Genomic DNA, 19,356 nt, shown 5'->3' with positions numbered 1-19,356 from the left:
GTTTGACATTTGTGTTGAAAAACTGGCACATCCTTTCCTGAAACGAGACCCTGCCTCAGTAAAAGGATCCTGCATCGCAGGCATGAGGGCTGAATGTCTGCAGCTGCTTCAATGCTGCCCAAGGATTAAGTGTTGATGTTTGAGAGCAGCAGCCATAGGCCGGTAGAAAAAGTGGAACCTATTTAAACTCACTCAAGAAATACGTTTCACCATGGAAACTCACTTGGACTCAAATTCACTTAAATTTAGCTCAACAGAACTAATTGGGACTCGCTAAACATATTACTCAGTTCGGCACGCTCAGACTCGCGATTTGACCTGTGTCTGAGTGAGCGAACAGCTGTCACTAGTCGCAATTCAATAAGAATATTTTTATGAAATATGCAGCTCACATCAGAAATTTTGCCATGAATGTCCCATGAGCGAGTTTGTGAAGGGAGGTCTTGGCGGCCCCTTTATCTCCTAACTTGTGCCTCTGTGCAATAACCGCATGAATGGTTGTGTGTTGATGTATGCTTGAACAGACTTGATTAGCAATGTAAGCAAATATGACGTCGATAGTTATGCTGATAGGCGGGTATATAGGAACATATAGGTCAGAAATAAAATGTGGTGCTCACTAAGGCTCACCCAAGAAATACACGTTGAGCTTAGGGCTCACCACCTCAGACTTGCAAATATTTTCCTCACTTGGATTCAAGCTCATTAAAATTTTCCTTAGCCACACTCACTCTAACTCAAACTCATGTAATATTACTCAGCTGTACTCACTCAAACTCACGACTCGATCATAGTCCAAGTGAGCCTGGCCCCATTAACGTCCAACGTGCCATGCTCGAATCAGCCAATCGCTGATACAATGGCTGTAATGGGTAATTTTTGAGCTTGTAGCGCAATTTGTCGAGTGAAAGGAAAGCAATTTTAAGGTGAATTCGAACATTTATTGAGAAATTGTGGCCTTGTGCTGCGCACCAATATTTGGCTCACGTGTCTTCGGGAGTCTTGACTACTGATTGGCCGCGTTTTACGACCATATTCAATAAGAGTTGGAGTGCCCCTTAAACTTTGAAGAGGTTTAGCGGCAGTGCGAATTCTCTTGGATAGGTGCTTTCACAGCATAGCACTCTATGCTTCAGTGAAATTACCTTTACAGGAGGTTATGTGCAGATCAATGTTAACTATTTGTTCATTGCAAATACTTCAAAATTTTCAATAATTTAAAATCAAGTCAAAGCGAGTTTCAATACAGTACTGTTCTTTCAAATATTCGAAGCATTTGAATATTTGCACAACCTTGCTTTTTTTAGTTAATATATCTGTCTTTTTTGCTCTCTCTACGCAATTGGTTTCTCCCCTTGTTTTTTTCTCTTTCTCCTCTTTCTAATGGTTCTCCCATCTTCTTTTTCACTCTCTCCTTTGCATCCTTCCTTGCCTTTGCCACCCCCTATACTATTTACTATTTAAGGCTATGATTTCTTTTGTCACCGTGCATAAATAGCTGAAGAGTTATTATGCTCAGCTTTCAATTCGCTGGTTCGAATATTGCCTCGGGTAAGCAAAAAAAAAAACCAAGAAGTATTCTTGTTTTCTTTTCTTCTGCTGCTAAGAAGTGGTTCATTGTAGATGGGACCCGTCTTCTAAAGCTGCACAGGTTCGGAGGTGCCAGTTAGCTTGCCAGTATCCATTCAAATGTTATGACTGGCAGTGCAAGGACCAAGTCTGCAATAGACACTCATTGGCGTACCAGCCAAATGTGGTACGCATCCAGCAGAAACGCAAGAGGTGTCTGGGTGTGCTGCAGGGAACACGCATCAGTGTTGCTGGGACAGACAGTTCATGTTTGAGGAGAGGCGCATGCACGGACCGAGGATATGAAAAGCGCGTCACGTGTGCACTCAGGGCTCTCTCTGTGGCCTTCGTTACGGCCAGTCCTGTCTCCTGTAAAAGCGCATCTCGACGCTTTGTGTTTTTTTACACCTGTAAATATGTAAATAAATTGTGTGTTTCTGTCGTCAAGAAGCCTCTCAAAGGTGTCTTCTTCCCCGGCACCTGGGTGAAAGCCTGTGCCCCTAACCTCGGTCACATCAAGGCGTACTTCCCAAAAGTATCGCTGTGGTATGTATTGTGTGCTCACAATTGACAACAATGAAGGCATGGCTAAACTTGTTCCTGGTTTATCAACAGCCTTCTTGCAATATGTGCCTGTTTCAAATATATGAGGACTAGGTTTTCTTTTTTTTTCAAGTCCTAATTTGTTCGAGATAAAACTACAGCGAATTCAAGACGCTCATGTTTGGAAGATTTAAGTAGACTTTCCAGCTGCCCCTTTGCATAGTTGCCACTGCAATTAAGGCATCTGTTTTGGCCCTGTAGCAGCTTTTTTTATGCCCCCCCCCCCCCTCCCCCCCACACATTAACGACAACCAAGTCAATTCTGTAGGCCACTCACTGTCTGTAGATTGTTGTCTACACAACCTGCTTCAATATTTTTATACTGTTTTCACACTTTGCAGCCACCAGGGTTGCCACCTTTTCTCAAACAAAAAACAGGCCCTTCAATGAGGGAAAGAGGGAGGGCCGAGGATACCTGGAGATTAATGTCCAACAATAGACACAATGTCAGGTCTTTGGCATACAGTGCCATTTGAAAATAATATTGCTTTCCTTGAGTCAAACAAACCTGATATAAACGCAAAAATGGCTCACTGAGCTAACCTACTAGTCTAATTGCTGGCATAAAATATCCATGGTTAGAATAATGCTTCATTTCCATCACCTAAAAAAGAAAAGTTGGGCGACCCTTAAGGTTCGCTTTCAAGAATTGAACACGATAATGATACCCTGGCCCTAGTGCATACTTCAAGCGCTTGGTGCATGAAATCTTTTCGAACTTGGTATGCACTCACTATGTGGTCTGAAGGAAATGTGTGCAGCAAAATGTATGCGTTTTGTTATGGCTGGCCACCTTTTAACTATGAAGTCCTTAGGATAATCACATGTTCTGATGCCTGACTACAATGCACACAAGAAATATTACTTTGATATTACATATTGAATTGTGAAGGCAGTATACAGGACACATGTGTTTGCAAAGCCTAACGCTATTTTCACTGCATTTTCAAGCAGATGAAGTTATTTTCCTTAATTTCCAAGCAGATGTGTGGCTGTGCGGTAGAACGCCTGCTTGCCATGCGAACGGCCTGGGCTTCATCCTCCCGCAAACTGAGAAATTTTTTATTACTTATTTTATTTGCATCTTTCTTGATTTTTCCAGTTGCTCACAAGGTTCATCACTCACAATCAACGATGCCCACGAGATTTTTAAAACCATCGCGTTAAAACTGGCAAAAAAATGGTAACAATGTATGACTGATTGAATAAGCTTTTACAGCTTATGCCAAATCACATTGGTGTGATGTTGAAATCCCTAGGTCCATTGTTAGACTACCAAATGTCATGGCTTTCACTTTTATGTCTGTTTAGGGGTACAGCAATTAACTGGCCAGGAAGTGTAAATAGATCTTTCTTTATTTGGAAACATGCAGAAGTATGATAAAGTCAAGCTCCCTTTTCCTTGAGTAATTTGAGTTGTATATGTATTTTGAAATGGTGTTTGAAAATCACAGCAGCTGTGCCATTACACCGCTTCGTGGCAAAAGCTTAGTATCGAGTTCTGGAGAATTTCTGCACGTTGCCTGCTGCAGCTCAGACAATCGTTAATCTGGCTTAAAATTATATAGTATATATATTGTATTCTCACTTTCAATTTTGCTTATTATGCAATTTAACTTACCCTTCGTGAATTCATCGATATTTTTCACATATTAACAGAAATTTGCAGAACTTCATGCCTAAAAATAGTGTGACACAATCTTCACTAAAATATGGCCATCAATTTATGAGAAAAAAGTGGGACGCATGTGGCTCATCAACCCGTGAAGCATCTTTGAATAAATGGGGCAACACATGTCACATTGTCTCATAAGGGCACTAAGCTGTAATTCTGCTGCCAAATTTCTTGCCCAAAAGGGCCCAATGGAAGCAGTACAGAGGAACACTTCTAAAACTGTGGGAGAAAAATTGCAGTGAACCTTAATTTCAGATTTTCTACGCAATTCTGTGCCTCTGCCTGTGGCATTGAGTCTAGCGGCTCTGTCCCAAGGTCTTCACATACACGTGCCCTTTCAGCTTGTGTCTGTCTTGTCGGTAGGTGGCGATAATATTGAAACTCGTCGAAAACAAGGAGAAAACAGCAGGCATGGATGAGTGCACGTATTCATATGAAAATAAAGAAAAAGGAGAATATTGCTTTTCATTCACATTTAACAAAGCTGTGTCTATGCATGTCTTGTCTTGTATCTGCAATGGATAAGGCGAACATCTCAGTTAAGCCTGCATTTTCGCAAATAAATAAAATTGCGGTAATGAATCATGGCAAGCCACTTCGACGTGGTGTCAATGCACTGAATGCTGTAAGTGTGTTAACAAATGCTGCATCATATTCGTGAACTCTATTCAGGTGTGACATATTTGCTTTTCTTATATATCTTGCATGATTTGATGATCTTGAATATTTGTGTTCTCTTTGGCTTCCTGGCTGTATGAAGCAGCAATTTTGCCATATTTTTCCTTTGGCCCGAAATTTTAGCAACAGTGTCTTAGCCACAGCTTTTGGTCTCATTGCCTCTCCTCATAATGATAAAAAATATCAAAGAATGTGCTGTTTTGTGACATCCATCAAACATGAAGAAACAGTTATGCATGTATGCTATGTATGCTATGTTGTTAGGCTATGCAAGGAATTGCTTCATTTTTCATTCGAGTGCACTTCCACAATGATTTTAGGTAGATATAATTTTTGCCATTTGGAAAGAAAATCTATAGTTGTACCCTAAAATTCTCTAAAAAGTCTGAACAGAAGAATACCATAAATTTGAAACTTTAGCTACCTGGTATGCAATATGACACCGGCTGAAAAAAAATATTAATAGAATAAAAGATTTTAAACTCAACGTATCACTGATACCATGCATAGGAAATGTGCAATATATAGTTTTTCAGTTTCCTTAATGTTTCTGATACACCACAGCTGGAAGGCATTGTGCTGATGGCAACGTAAAGTGGCAGAGAAAGTTTCACTGAGGAAAAAGTGGGACGCATTCATTCTATTAACCATCAAAAGGTTAAGAAATTGATGCTCAGCAGTGGAGCTTCCTCCACAGCAACAAAAAACCTGCATTGAACCACAGTGAATGCACACACCATCTCTCCAGCACTTCTGTCATGCACTCTGTCATGGCAGAATTTGGTACCAATGCAGTGAATGGCTGTAGGCCACTGTTTTCAACATGTGTTGCATATAAGACTCCATCAGCAACAACGTTTGGTGAAAACTGTTTCATTGCCTTTTTTGTGTTGCCAATGCGTGATTAGACATTCTGAATTACGAGCTTTCCAGTGACATAAAAGAAATGTACATTAAAAAATTGGTTGGCCGTAGGAAATAATCAGGCCCTCGAAATTCACAGAACCATTAAGAAAGGGTAAGTATTCATTGGTACAAGCCCATTCCTGGAGCTGAGTAGCCAGCTGCGCTACACAACTTCTCAAGTCTTTTCTTTTAATGTGCCAGGGCGGATGCTGCGTATCATACTGTTGCACAAGTTCTCCTTTATTTTGGTGTACTTAACATTTTAAAACATTAGTAAACTTTTAAAACACATACAGTTTTGCAAATCATGACTGTTGAATCGAACACAACAAAATTAAATTTGGAGTGTTAAATCACTTAATATTTCTACAGATCGAATCACACTTGTTTAAAACACCCAGCCGACCGCTCCAGTTGCTGTTTTCTGCAGAAATATGTTAATGCCGACGCCGTATGAATATCTAACATGGCATACGGCGTGCTAGGCCTTTGTGCGATAATTTAAGCGTGAACAGAAGCATGTAGCTAAAGTGACATAGAAGTCGTCACTAACAAGAGCCATGCGCTCCGCTGCTCTGGACAAGTGTGATTCCACCTGTACAGCTGCAGTATTGGCCTTTTTTTGGTGCATGAAATTCTCCATGTTCACTTTACATCTGGTCTATTATATAAAAACATGGAAATAAAAAGAATAACAAATAAATCCTTCTAGGTCTGAGTGAGAATAGAAGCCAAGCTGCTTGTGTGGCAAGCAGGCATTCTACCACAAAGGCACGTGCCTGCACAAAAATAATTTTCATGCTTTACAAATACACGCGTCTAGTACACACGCTTCACAATACAACATGTAATATCGCAGTATTTCATGGTACAAATGTGCATTGCCACTGGCCATCAGAACGTGTGATTATCATAATGACTTCGTTGTTTAAAGTAGCCACGAAAAACAAAAGGCACAAATGCTACAGGAGTATTCTCTTAGGACCATGTACTGGGTGCATATCAAGTTTAAAAACATTTCATGCACATAGTTGCTCGTGGTTTAAAGCATACTACCCAGTACCTGTGTTGCGTGGTCTATCCTGTGTCCCATCTCTGCGCTCTTCGAAGTAACTATGTGTACGTATCAACAAGCTCGCTTAGCCACCATTTAGAAATCCATTACGCAGACTGCAACTATATGCAAAACCCTTACTAGCACAAGCCACTTTAAACATTGATTACGTAGTAATAGTCTGCAGTATAAACTTTTCAAGTAATGTTACCCTGCAAAAAGATTGCACTAGGTGGTTGGAGTATGCACTAGGGATAGGATATCACTGTTGTGTTTTACTCAAACCTTGAGGGTCCCCTAATTTTTTTCACCGAACAATTGTAAGATTCATAGATAGTAATGTTCCACAAGCGTGATATTGTAAGTAATCACCCTTTTGGCCTATACTGGAAGAGTGGAGGGGGTGCTGTTAGGAGTGAATTTACAGGCTGTTAAGAGTGTATGGACAAATTTGACAGATTGTTGTGTAAGTATGCAAGCATTAGGGCATGTCAGTTCAGATTAAATAGCTGACAAAGATCACAGGCAGGGGTCCTGATAGGACTCTTGAAAGCATTTCATCCTAGGAAAGAAGTGATGTGTCATTAACACATCTGTTGAAACTTGGAAGGTCAGAAAAGTATTTCAAGCGTAGGTATGTGACGTTTCTTGACAATACATGACTGTGACATTGCACACTTCCATACTGCACATGTGTCTGTTTCCTAACATACTTGCTAGCAAAGCCACAACAGGGTGTTCATCAATTTAATTTTTTTCAAATTTAGTGATTTTTCCAGGTTTTTCACATAGGTTAAAAGCAAACTCCATGACCATAATGTCTGCTTGGAAAAATGTGCGGTGGAAAGAACACTTTAGCAGTAAAAAAATAAAATAAGAGGCACTCATATAAAACAAATGAACACATTTTACACACACTCATAATGTTGTGAGTGTATGTGGTAAATATGACAAAACGTGTGTATCTGGTCAAAACAAAACTTGTGACCCAGGCACTGAGGAAGTTGGCTGTTTGGTTTTTGGAACAACCAGAACACAACCACACAAATAAAATCAACTGCAGCTGCAAGTTTGAAGGAGCCTGCGATAGTCCAACAGTGCAGCCAATGCTGCTAGGAAACGTAAAGGTGGCGCTATCTCGCGGCATTCGTATAAAACAAGGATGCAACAGCCCGGCCAGTTGGCTTACTGGAGCACATTCTAGTTCATTATAATGGCTATAGCCTGCAGGCCATTTAGGATTGAATTAGATTACCTTGACCTAGACGGCTGTATTTACTAATGATTTGCATCCCCGTCTCATTCGTACATGTCTAAAATATACTTTTCAGAAAAAAGGAGTACTTACGTATTTTATGCAACCTTGTCCTGACAACGACTAACAACAATGTCACAACAACGGAACCGTACAGCAAAATTTACTTTATCCTTTCTTTCACTTTCTTTTTTTTACACAATGCACACAAGCTTGTTGGTGTTTTATTTCTCTGGGTTCTGACACGTGGAGCACAATGAAAGTACTCAGACACCTGCAATAAAAGCTGCGGTAGCGTTTGAAGCGCTGATGTTTGAATATGGGGTGGAAAAAAGGAATCTGCCAGACCGCAACAGCTTCCCCGATTCCATAGGTAAATAAAAGATGCAGAATTGTGAGTTAGGCAAATTGGTGAGTGTTCACCGTAGAATGTTTTACAAAGGAACGAGTTAGAAGCAGTCAGAGAGGGTCACATCGCTGATTTCACAACTGAAATTTATTTGGAAAAGGAAAGAACATATATAGAAAATATTGACTCATCAAAACTATGCACATGCACACATGTGTTACAACACAGAATGATTCATGTCTTCTCTATGACCTTATGTTCTTCATCTAGACGAGTGTTACATGAAATACTTATGCACTTGTTGTTAGATCTAATGAAAAATGCTTCGGCTACTTCACACATGCGCTAATCAACATGTCAATATTTGATATTTGTTTTCTACAAGTGGGGCACACACAGGGCTGGGTAGTATCGCAATAGTATTTAAGAGATACTTTTGAGTGCCTGTATTGTTGTATCGAGGCACTTTTAAAAAATGTATTTGTATCTCAGTAGTGAAATACTTTTACGGTGTATCGCATGTATCGCGATACTATCCAGGACACGGGTATCTTGTTTTTTTTTTCGTAAATGAGCTGAGACGTGTTGACAATGGGGAAAAAAATTTCTGCTGTGACCTTGGCAGTCCACGGCAAGATATGCACCCACCATTTCTACATTTCTGCTGAGGGCGAAACTGACTCCTACCTTCTTGAAAGCGAGCTAGTTGCTTTGCTACCCGCATCCCATTGTGCTCCTTCAGGCAGAACTGGAATGTGTTTGAATGATGGCCTGCTTCAGCGTGACAACAATGTTATACTGCTATATTGAATTCCAGCGCAGATATTTTCATTGTGAGGAGTGTTGTATACTGCACAATGGGCGCCATTTTTTAAATGTATTTCCTCATGCCAATTGAACGAGTAGTGTTTGTTTTTCTCGTTTTTTTTCCACTTTTCTTTTGCAGCGCCCATTTGAAAAACTGGAGCTTATTGCGGAAGCCACAAACCACCCAAAGAGAATTTGGTGCCGTGTGCCATCTACGATACTTCTTTCTGCAGAGCATTTCTGAAAAACACCAGCATGGCCAAACAGCAATTCGAAAGAGGTCTTTTTGAGTTTTCTTTCGCATTCTTTGTTTTGTCCGTTCTTAATTCTTTCTGCCTTTTCTAAGATGTTTCTAGAAAACACTAAACCTTCAACTGGAAGTTCGTTTGTTTATGGTTCCAGCACTTTGCTTGAACTATGCTCCTTCTAGCATAACTAATAGTGTTGCTGTTGAGTTCCGGATTTCAGTGTACAATGCGTGTGACTGATGCTCTCATATGGCATAGTTTTTTATTGCAACTGATATCTGTAAGTATGTGGTTATTAACAATTATGTGCAGTGTAAGCATCCTTTGTAATGCCTTAATGACACTCGGAGAATGGCAAAAATATAATAAATCAATTTCATTTGCAAGTTTCAATGTGCTGCAGATTTTAAATATTATGCTGCACATAACAAATGTTTGTATGGAGTATAACTATCCCCGACATAGACAAAAGTATTTTAGTATATGTATTCTGGAATACTTTTTTGTCTTTTTGCAAACGTATCTCTGAAATATCCTGTCACATGAATTGCAAATTTATCTCAGTATCTGTTTTTTATGCTTCCAAACCACGCATTTCGATATCTGCATTCCAGAATACTTTTTCGGGCATCTCTGCCCAGCCCTGAGAACACATCCACATGGCCTACAACGAGCTGCCAAATTAGACGTGATTTTAGCATCTGATAGCATTAGCCCATGCTCTCTTAAGCACACGTTTATGTAATGCCACATTTCACCTAAATATTCGCATCTGCAAGACAGTGGAATCCCATAAAGCATGCCAGTAGTGCAAGGAGCATATCTGTGGACATGACTGGAGACACATTTGTTCCCATTCCCTGGCTGCTGACACAATGCTCTATCTACTAAAGTACACACATTATGTACTTTATTACGTGCTGAGAATGACATGTTTATGCAGTAACGAGCATCAACATTTTTCAAACCATGTGCTATCCTGTGTATGTATGGGATAACTGCCTGCCTTTTTTTCTTGCTAATTTCTAGTGCAATAGAATCACAATGATAAAACTTCTCGATTTTTTAAATAAGTTTTTCCGACAAGGAGCAAATCACGTCACTCGGAAAGCCAGAATTTGCAAGGCAAGCAACTTGTGCATCAAATGCATGCGCCATAAGGTGCTCGCGTAACTTCTGAAGAGCGGCACCCAGCACAGTTGACACAATGGCTCCCTGTATGGTTTTGAGTAGCCAGAATTAAAATTCAGAATTGGTTTTATGAATCTAGGTAGGTATTGCTATATATGTGATCTTTGACGAAAGCCTGTCTTAAATCGAGAAACTGTAGCTCATCAATTTTTTGAAACTCCAAAGTGAAATGCTGACATTTCGTTTTCCTTAACATCTTTTTTTATATTAGCAACCAGTAAAGAGTAATTGTTAATGTCCAGTAAAACTAAGAAGTCATGGACATATCAAACAGCGTGTGATGATAACCAATTCAAATGCTTTTGCAGCTGCCCGTCTACATACCCAAGAAAAATATAACTAATTACAGGTATATTCATGATTCAATGCAGATACCAGATTTTTGGACGAAATTATTTTCCTTACAAGACACAACGGTAGAATTTAGGTGGCCTGCATGAGCTCTAAAAACGACGCAATAGAGATGCCACGCTGGCACTGAAACAACAACTCATCATTATCTTCTCTCATGCACTGCTTTATACACTTCAAATCTTCACATTGGGGCAAACAATAATATAATTCTTTTACGTCTATACCGAATGCATTACGGCACAAAGAAGGGTGTTCACTTTGTGATAAGATGATAGATTCTGAGTTAGAAATTCTTAGCGGATCACAAGTCTTCAAACGCTCCAAATTTCTTTGAATATACTCTGAAACATTCATTTACCAAGTGTCTTTTTTTGAAACAACAGCTCTTAGTGGCAACATGAATCTTCACTGAAATAAAAAATAAAAACTGACAGTTTTTGCCTTTTTGCTTTTTTCACACTTGCCGCTACGCGTTCCCCATTAAGCGTTAGTAACAGGGCATAAACTTATTCATTCAGTCACCCGCTTTTTGCTTCAACACTTTTTTTTATTAATATATACCCTAAAGGCCCATTCAGGCATTACACAGGGGGTTTTAGTTATACAATAAATTTGCAAATCATAACATTGCCATTATAAAATTAAAGTGGTAAACAATGTAAAATACAGTTCCATAGACAAAGATGCAAAAGGAAAAAAAAATTGTGGCAGGAATGAAAACTCAATAAGAGAGACACAGCTATAGTGCAAAAAAATATATGTACAGAAAATTGCCATGAAAAAAATTGCCCCCATCCACATATTTGACCAAAAATGTCGTCGAAAGACTATTGTATTTCGCCTGAAAAGAGTGAATAGACAGAAATATTTATTTGATGTTTTGCACGAGAAAACTGGTGAATGGGATCGTGGAGGTGTTGCGTGAGACATGAGTGCCATCTGGCGGTAATTTCATAAAACGAAAGGATAGCCATTGTTATAGCGAGCACGCAGCATGCGTGCAATCTTGAAGGCCACATTTTGTAGATTTCAAGACAGGTAGCAGCACAGTATCGTCTTAGCAAAGCGTAGGAGACTCGCCTTTCCATGCGAAGCGTCGCATTGTCAGCTGCAGTGCTTAGAATTACTTCTTTATACCTTTTCTAGTACAAATAAACACAGTGCACAATATCGTTGTGTTGATATTGTGCCTCAAATATGCTCAATATTTGCTTTTTATTGACAATCGTACAAGTATGAACGCAGAAACTTGAGCAATACTGGTGGATGCTGTGGATGCGGTCGTACTTGAGCCTTTTTGCTGACAGACAGACCAAAATTTTTGCATTGGAGTATCCCAAGCAAGACTATCACCTTTAAGGAGAAAATATATTTACAATGAAAGAAGAGTAAAAATAAGCGCATACATGCACTTACAAACTCACACAGATAAGTAAGTCATATGTCCAAGAAAATATTGTATTGGTTTACAAAGGCGGCATGATCAATAAATCAAGCGATGTCGCCCGGCAGTGTGTTCCAGTGATGTGTGCTTCGAAGTAACGGTGAGTGTTGATACATAATTGTGCGTGCCAAAAAAGGGTGTATTTTGAATTGGTGATCAATTTGTTTCAAAATATTATGAGGTGTGTTTGTACAAGCTTCATGAAGGCACATTTACTATGATAAAATGTACGAAAATGCAACAACAGTGACGACAGTCTGCGTTTTTCAAGAAGGGGTAATGAAAGTGAATGTGTAATATCTGTAGTGCTGCAGTTATGAGAATACTACTTGGTGATAAATTCTGCTGCTTCATTTTATTTTAATTCTAGTTAATCGATGAGATATGATTGACGTGGGTTCTAGATGATGGATGCATATTCTATCTTTGAACGGACAAGTGTAGTGTATGCTAGCATTTTAGAGGTATAGTTCACCAAGTAAAGGTTTCTTTTAATAAATCCAAGTTCTTTTGACACCTCACTAGTTATGATATCGATGCACTTATTCTAAGGCAGGTCAGAAGATAAATGAATTCCAAGATACTTAAATAGGGATACTTTTTCAAAGGGGAGAGCTTGAATTTCATATTGACTCATTTCTATTTTATGTGCTCTTGTAAACGTCATGGCCTTCGTTTGGAAGTGTTAATTTGCCATGGTGACACTAAAATGCGAGTTTATTAGGGTCCAACTATAATGACTTGTTAGCTTGGGTGCTGTCAATTTTTCTATAAATGATGTAGTTATATGTAAATAATTTGGTAGTAGATGACAAACCATGTCCAATGTCGTTGATGTAAATGAGAAACAAAACTGGTCCCATGATTGATCCCTGGGGAACACCATACTTTGCATGTGAAAGTGAAGATGCATGTCCATTCACATAAATTGATTGGCTGCAGTTGCTCAGAAAATGATTTATTCAGCTTTTTTCCAAACCAGTGACTACCTTATCATTATACATAGAGCCATCTAGAGTTGAAAAGAAGCCTTCCTTGTCAGCAACCAACACATGCAACTTATCTTCCAGATGCGTCTCAGACAGCATGAACACCGTGGTGAGGAGTGACCAGGCTATGTACAACAAAGGCAAGCTGAAAAAGCCATTAGGCTTTTTTTGTGAAGATAAGTTGCGTGTTTTGGTTACCTTCATTTACGTACTCTTCTATGAACATAATGGTAAAAAATACTCATGGATTTAATATCACCATCTCAAGGAAATGAAATGAGAAGAGAGTGTGCTACTCTTGAAATATCAGCAATAAGTGCATAGCGGAGGACGTTTGCAGCTGCATCGCCAATAATAATAATAATAGCAGTAATATTATACAAGGCAAGACATAGCCCAGCAAACCTCTTGTGATGGCAGTTCTAACATAAGCACCAAACTAAAAGGCCTTCAAGCCAAGCCGAATTTGTGGCCACGACAAATATGCACAAATTTACCGATGTGAGAAATGCTGTGCTTGGAAAGTCAGATATGGTATGTGATATGTAGAAGGAACATACATCAAAATAGTGCATGTACCAACATGGAAGCTAAGGAATGCTTTAGTCAATGAGAAGAATAAGCTGCCGAGCCGAACTTTCTGTAGTCTTCTTTACACTGTAGCCTGCCACGAGTGTGACAACATGTCAGTCTGTGAGACCTGTGATTTCAATGAAAGAGTTAAACAACACAACAGTTCAAAATGAAGTCACCAAATCATGGGTGGCCTTGAATGCCCTCGCTGAACATGTGGAATATACAGGCTTTCAAATTGACTGGTCAAGCAACCGTGTTCTGGTCGAAGAAAACAAGCTTGCATCATGCCAGCACCTGGAATCCCTGCACATTCACACAGCTGCACTTATCCTCAATAAGATTTATGGAACGCTGACCGTATACTTTTGGTGCTTACATCATGCACCTAGTCATTCTTAAATACGATGTACCTTTCTTATGGCTGTCATTCAGAACAATATCAGGTGCCCAAACATCAGTAAACTTTGTGTTATTTTGGTCGGTGTATCCTTTTGTTTGTACACTAAGAAGAAACAGTTATGCATTGCCTTTTTTTAGGCCTCTTCTAGCTGTTCACTGTAGTTGCAGTTGAAGGAGTGACTTTTTGAGTATTGATCAAGGGTAATGCTTATTTTTGTGATGGTGGCACAGACTGCCACCAGTTTCCATGAATTAGCCAGGTTTTACCAAAGTTCCTCCAGTTTTCCAGCAAGGCCCCAATTCCTCGACTTTCCCAGGTTGGTAGACACCCTGCACAAACAAAGATAGATGGCAGTTAACTCGCGTCCTGTTTCCTGTATTATGCAAGTGTCATTCTGCACTTTATTACCTTAGAAGTACTTGTTGCTGGGCAGGTTGGTATAACATTATTAGGGAAAATTCTAGACGATGCGAATGTGTGGTGCAGTGTAAATATTTTCTATAGTTCAGCTGCGACCGATGCTCTTTTTCTGTGTTTTTTCATTTTTCCAGTGGTGCTTAGGCATATATAATTTTCCCCCTTAGCTTAATTACCTCCCTGAAGCTATGCATAATCTTGCCCATTAACAACCATTGTTAAACTATTGTATGTGGCATTGTTGATGCAAAATGACTTTAGAGCATATGCTAAAGCTCCTGCAGGATCACCGGCTGAATGTGACAACCAGTTCCTTATTTATAGGACCCGCAGTATTGACATTTTCAATATATCTGTTCGCACAGTGCTTCATTGGAGTCATGCAAGCTTAAAATATGGTGCTCCCACGGAGAAATTTTTCTTCCTGTGCTGTGACCAACGGGAAAACTATGTGGACAATAATGAAAACAGATCACAACTAGGCTTAGCTGTGTGATGTCTGCCTCAATAAAAATGTAATAAATTAATGCAAGTGTGCTTATATCACCATGGTGTTGCCAGTTTATTACTACATTTGATATGAATCTCTGCTCGCTCCACCATGGTGTTCCTAAGGGTGTACACAGTCTTACCTCTGAGACAGCATTGCCAGAACTAATTTCACTGTCACAATCTTGAACAGGTGTGCAACAAGCATGCGCCAGTGCAGAGAACACAAGAGAAGTGGTCACTGCTTGCATGTTCAAAGTCGTATGCACGCACACCGGACTATGATTTTGCAGTGTCTTACATTTTGAGTGGAGTATACATCGTGATGGCTGGAGCAGTCTCTGTGGTCACCAGCTAGACAATCACAATGTGCATATTGTTGCTTGAGACAACTGTTTAGGACAAAAAAAAGGACCGTAGAAAAAAAAATATTTTTAGGCTAATGTAAGGGCTTGTGGTGAGGAGACTCTCAAAAGGTATATTATGTGTCATCTTGCAATAGAGAAGCAACATTTATACCTAGTTTATGTTAGTAGGAGCCTGCTAAACATTGGCCATACAAGCTTGTGGCTAGAGAAGGATGATGTCCAGAAGATGCCCTCCTGAATTGTTAACCTGCACCGCCCTCCCTTGCCCTTCTTGGTGCACTGGAATTTTTGCCCTATAGGTACTAATTCCTTCAGTGGGTACTCCAGAAGGCCTTCTGAATAAGCTCACTCTTACCACCTGCTTTACCCAAGGGCAAATCCTACTGTTGGAACTTGTTTGCTTGGCAGAAATTTTTAACAGGAAAAGAAGCTACAGCATTGCAAGATTACTATGATGTTATGTACACAGACCTCCCACATACAACTCACTAAAATTTCACCAATTACCTCTATGGTGAGCCTGATTATGCCTTAAGACAGCTTGTAAGTTTCTTGATCTTATACTTTTTAATTAGTACATGAACCTTGAAAAAACAAGATCGTCATGTGCAGTGCATAAAACCAGTGCTTATGAAGTGCAATGATGCCATCGAAAGCATCAGCAAAAGTAAATTCACCCTGCTAGAAAGCAAATTCTGCGTGAAGCCTGTAAATGTACTGTTAACAAAGTCTTCTCGACAACTTCATTACTTCTACTTCTGCAATTTTCATAATCCTGTCTCTTCATACCTTGCTGTCAACCCAATAATTATTGACCTATGAGGTGTTACTCATGTGACCATGCTCATTTAACATACCTGCAAGCCTCAGAGCTAACATAATAAAATTGAAGACTTTAATAAATTAATGCTCTCTGCTACTCACCCCTTCAAAAAAAATTTTTAGCATCCCCTTCAAACCTGTTTTTTTAAAGACTCAACGGGCACAGTGACATGACTAATGAAGGGCATATCCGGAGCTTGTGGTGCAACTAAAATCTTTTTGGAGCAGCATAAAAGCTGCCTGAAGCTTTTAAGCTAGAGCTGTTGCACCACATGTTACAGGGAACTAGTTCATGAACATATGTATGCATGTTCACTTGGACTTCTGCTCAACATAAACGTAAGCTTTTTGCTTTTTTGCAGACATCCCCAATTTATATAAAGCTACCTAGCGCTTTCCGGGAATTCACATGGCATTTGTAAATGACTCTGGCTTTCAGTGATAGTTTAGCTACAATATTGAATCACGGACTGGTAAGACTACTTATGCATTGTATTTACTTTCCAAAAAAAAGAGTCTGATTATATTAATGCTTTTATTAGTACAATCTAATCGTTCAATCTGTAGAGAAGTGGTTGCTGTCATCGTTTATGTACAGAATTGTTAGGTCCCTTATTATTGAGCGCTTCACAGAAAAAGGGTTTTGTAACTGGTCCTTACTGCCAATTATTTATTATGGCTCGACAAAACTTAGAGTTATGGTGGAGTAAGTAGTTACACTTGGCAAACTGTTTGACATGTACAGTCGTCGAGCTCGAAAAGCCCAGCCGAGACATACCGGAATAGTGGAATACCATGCTTTCCAGAAGTAAAAGTGATTGTACAGCATGCAGTACTACTGATAAAATTTGTCCACTGTATGGACTTGAAACTTAACCATCTTGTATGAAATATTTTGAAAATAAACTGTAACAAATAGGACCACAAATAAAAAAAATAACTAAATGGTCAGTTCTATATGCAGGTACTAAATTACTGTATTTTAATACAGTAAAGCAAGACTGTTGTCCAAGCACAACTAGCTCATTATTACTTTTATCTGACAGTAACCACAACAGTTAGAAACTGTTGTGGTTACTGCTGTGGCTGAAGTCACGTGGTAACTTTTGTAGTATAAGCGGGTTCAAATTGTTAAGAAAGTTGGTGCCCAGCAACGTTTTCAACTACATTGCACGTTCATGTCCACTGTGATAACATCTTCAAATCGCAGGGATAACGTATGGATTTCAAGCGTATGCCATATACTTGCTTCCTGAGAGAACACAACAACAAAGAGTGCACGCATGCTTGACACAATAATGAAATTTATGAAAAAGATGTAGCAGGTTTCGTCTCTTGGTGCAGATCCCTGCAGGCACTTACCTAATTCCCACCCCATTTTGTCAACAAGCAGCCCATGTAAAACGTTCGAACATGCGCTATTATGTCGGGTCATAACCAGTTTCCTCTAACCATCTTGCACTTAGTTCTGGCACGACATACGTTTCAAAGATCTATTTCTTGCAAACTGTGTGAGTAATTGTAGACCATTCTTCAACAGTTATTTTTGTGCTTACTCGATAGGAAAACATGAGCTACAAATTTTCTAAGTTTCTAAAATATGAATGGTAATTGAATTGTGAATGGTAATCTACACCCAGGCTTAGCATATATTTTCTTTATAATCATTTTCAATTTGAGGCATGGCACAAATTTTGAAGTACGACTGAAGCTTCTCATATGCATGTTTCGTTTATTTGAAGGTGCCATTTAACAATCTTGAATTAATCCTGCAATGAACTAACATCTGAATGTCTTGCGAATTGCCTGCCACAAAATGTATTTTACTAGGTAAGTTGTTCTGTGCTTGTTACACAAGCTGAAGATGATGACAATATTGACTGCCGCATCGTCACTGATGAGGCAGAGGATAGGGCGTGTACAATTTAAATGCACACACGAGGCCCAATGTCAGTGCTACATTTCCAATTTAAACACGAGCGCGCGCAATATGTATGCTTTACCGCAATACACAGCGTGCACTTCACCGCAAGGCACGACTGCCTTGCGGCACTGTTTAATTTTAAGAAGACGCTTAAGGTGGCAATTTTGAGCGAATATTTATACTGATCCCAGAATATCTCCAACTTTATTTCTTTTTTTTTCTTTGTATACACCCACAAGAACACACATAGCTTAGAAAACCGATTATCGTAATCGGCGACAGCATGTTTAAGCCATTTGGAAAATAACGTCGTGTGAACGCCTCGTAATATTCCATCGCTTCCAACTTGTGCATTTCGTATCTGTCTCACGCAGTTACGCAAGAAGAAGCTTCAATGAAAGTTTTGGCGCAAGCATACACTTAACCGAAGCGACACATCGATCCTTACGCTACACACGCACTTACCGGACATACACGTACGGCATACATCCACAAATAGCATAACACACGGTGTTCATGATCGGGCAAGTCGTTACCACATTGCTTATAGACAGTATTACAGAACGAGACCACGTATCCATGCGCAGAAGAGGTTCTCGCGAATGCATAAGGCTCCCGGCCAAGCAAAGACCACGGATAAATAACCACCGCTCGGCAAAGATCCTAACAGGTTAGTGAGGAACTTTAGACCTTTCGTTCCCACCACCTAAACGTCCCCAAAAAAAATGTCCAACACGGCGATTCTGTCGCCGTCTATTCATGCATTTTCAGCCAAGTCAAGCCGGTTTCAAGCGGCTATTGGGTGAACCGAACGTTTTGGCCCTCAAAAGGTTCGTGCCACCCGGTGGCAGCAGACGCAGCCTAATAACAATAGACTAACAAGGTAATCTTTTTGTTGCTATTATGTGCGCACACGGCAGAGAAAAGGTCCCTGTAGCTATAACCTAATGTATTCCCTCCGAGGGATAAAATTATTTCCACGTTTATTTTTAAGCCTAGCTTCTCAACTAATTCGACCAGGTATATTTTCCTTTGATAGGAATATCGTTGACAGGATAAAAAGAAATGATCTATTGATTCTGATTTCTTGCAAAAGAGGAGATGCTGTTAGTCCAGCTTTATGCAGGTAGTAATTCAGGTGCGGAATTCTGCATCGTAATCTCGTGATAGTAATTTCTAACTGCCGAGATACACACCACTGTTTGTTCCAGCAAAATCTTAGGTGTACGAAGTCTCTG

General features: G+C 39.6%; 1 long non-coding RNA gene across 1 annotated transcript; it reads right to left on the bottom strand.

Moving 5' to 3' along the window:
- Window positions 1-11,885: 11,885 nt before the first annotated feature.
- LOC142761799 (uncharacterized) lies at window positions 11,886-18,812 on the bottom strand. Its single transcript, XR_012883824.1, has 3 exons — window positions 18,584-18,812; window positions 14,226-14,427; window positions 11,886-12,042 (listed from the first exon to the last, which is right to left on the bottom strand). It is a non-coding gene; the product is annotated as an uncharacterized LOC142761799 (long non-coding RNA).
- Between the last annotated feature and the right edge of the window lie 544 nt (window positions 18,813-19,356).

This window comes from Rhipicephalus microplus, chromosome 5 (assembly GCF_043290135.1).
Source record: "Rhipicephalus microplus isolate Deutch F79 chromosome 5, USDA_Rmic, whole genome shotgun sequence".
Taxonomy (NCBI): Eukaryota; Metazoa; Arthropoda; class Arachnida; order Ixodida; family Ixodidae; genus Rhipicephalus; species Rhipicephalus microplus.
The sequence above is the reverse complement of the archived record's forward strand: the minus strand, read 5'-3'. Positions and strand labels throughout refer to the sequence as shown.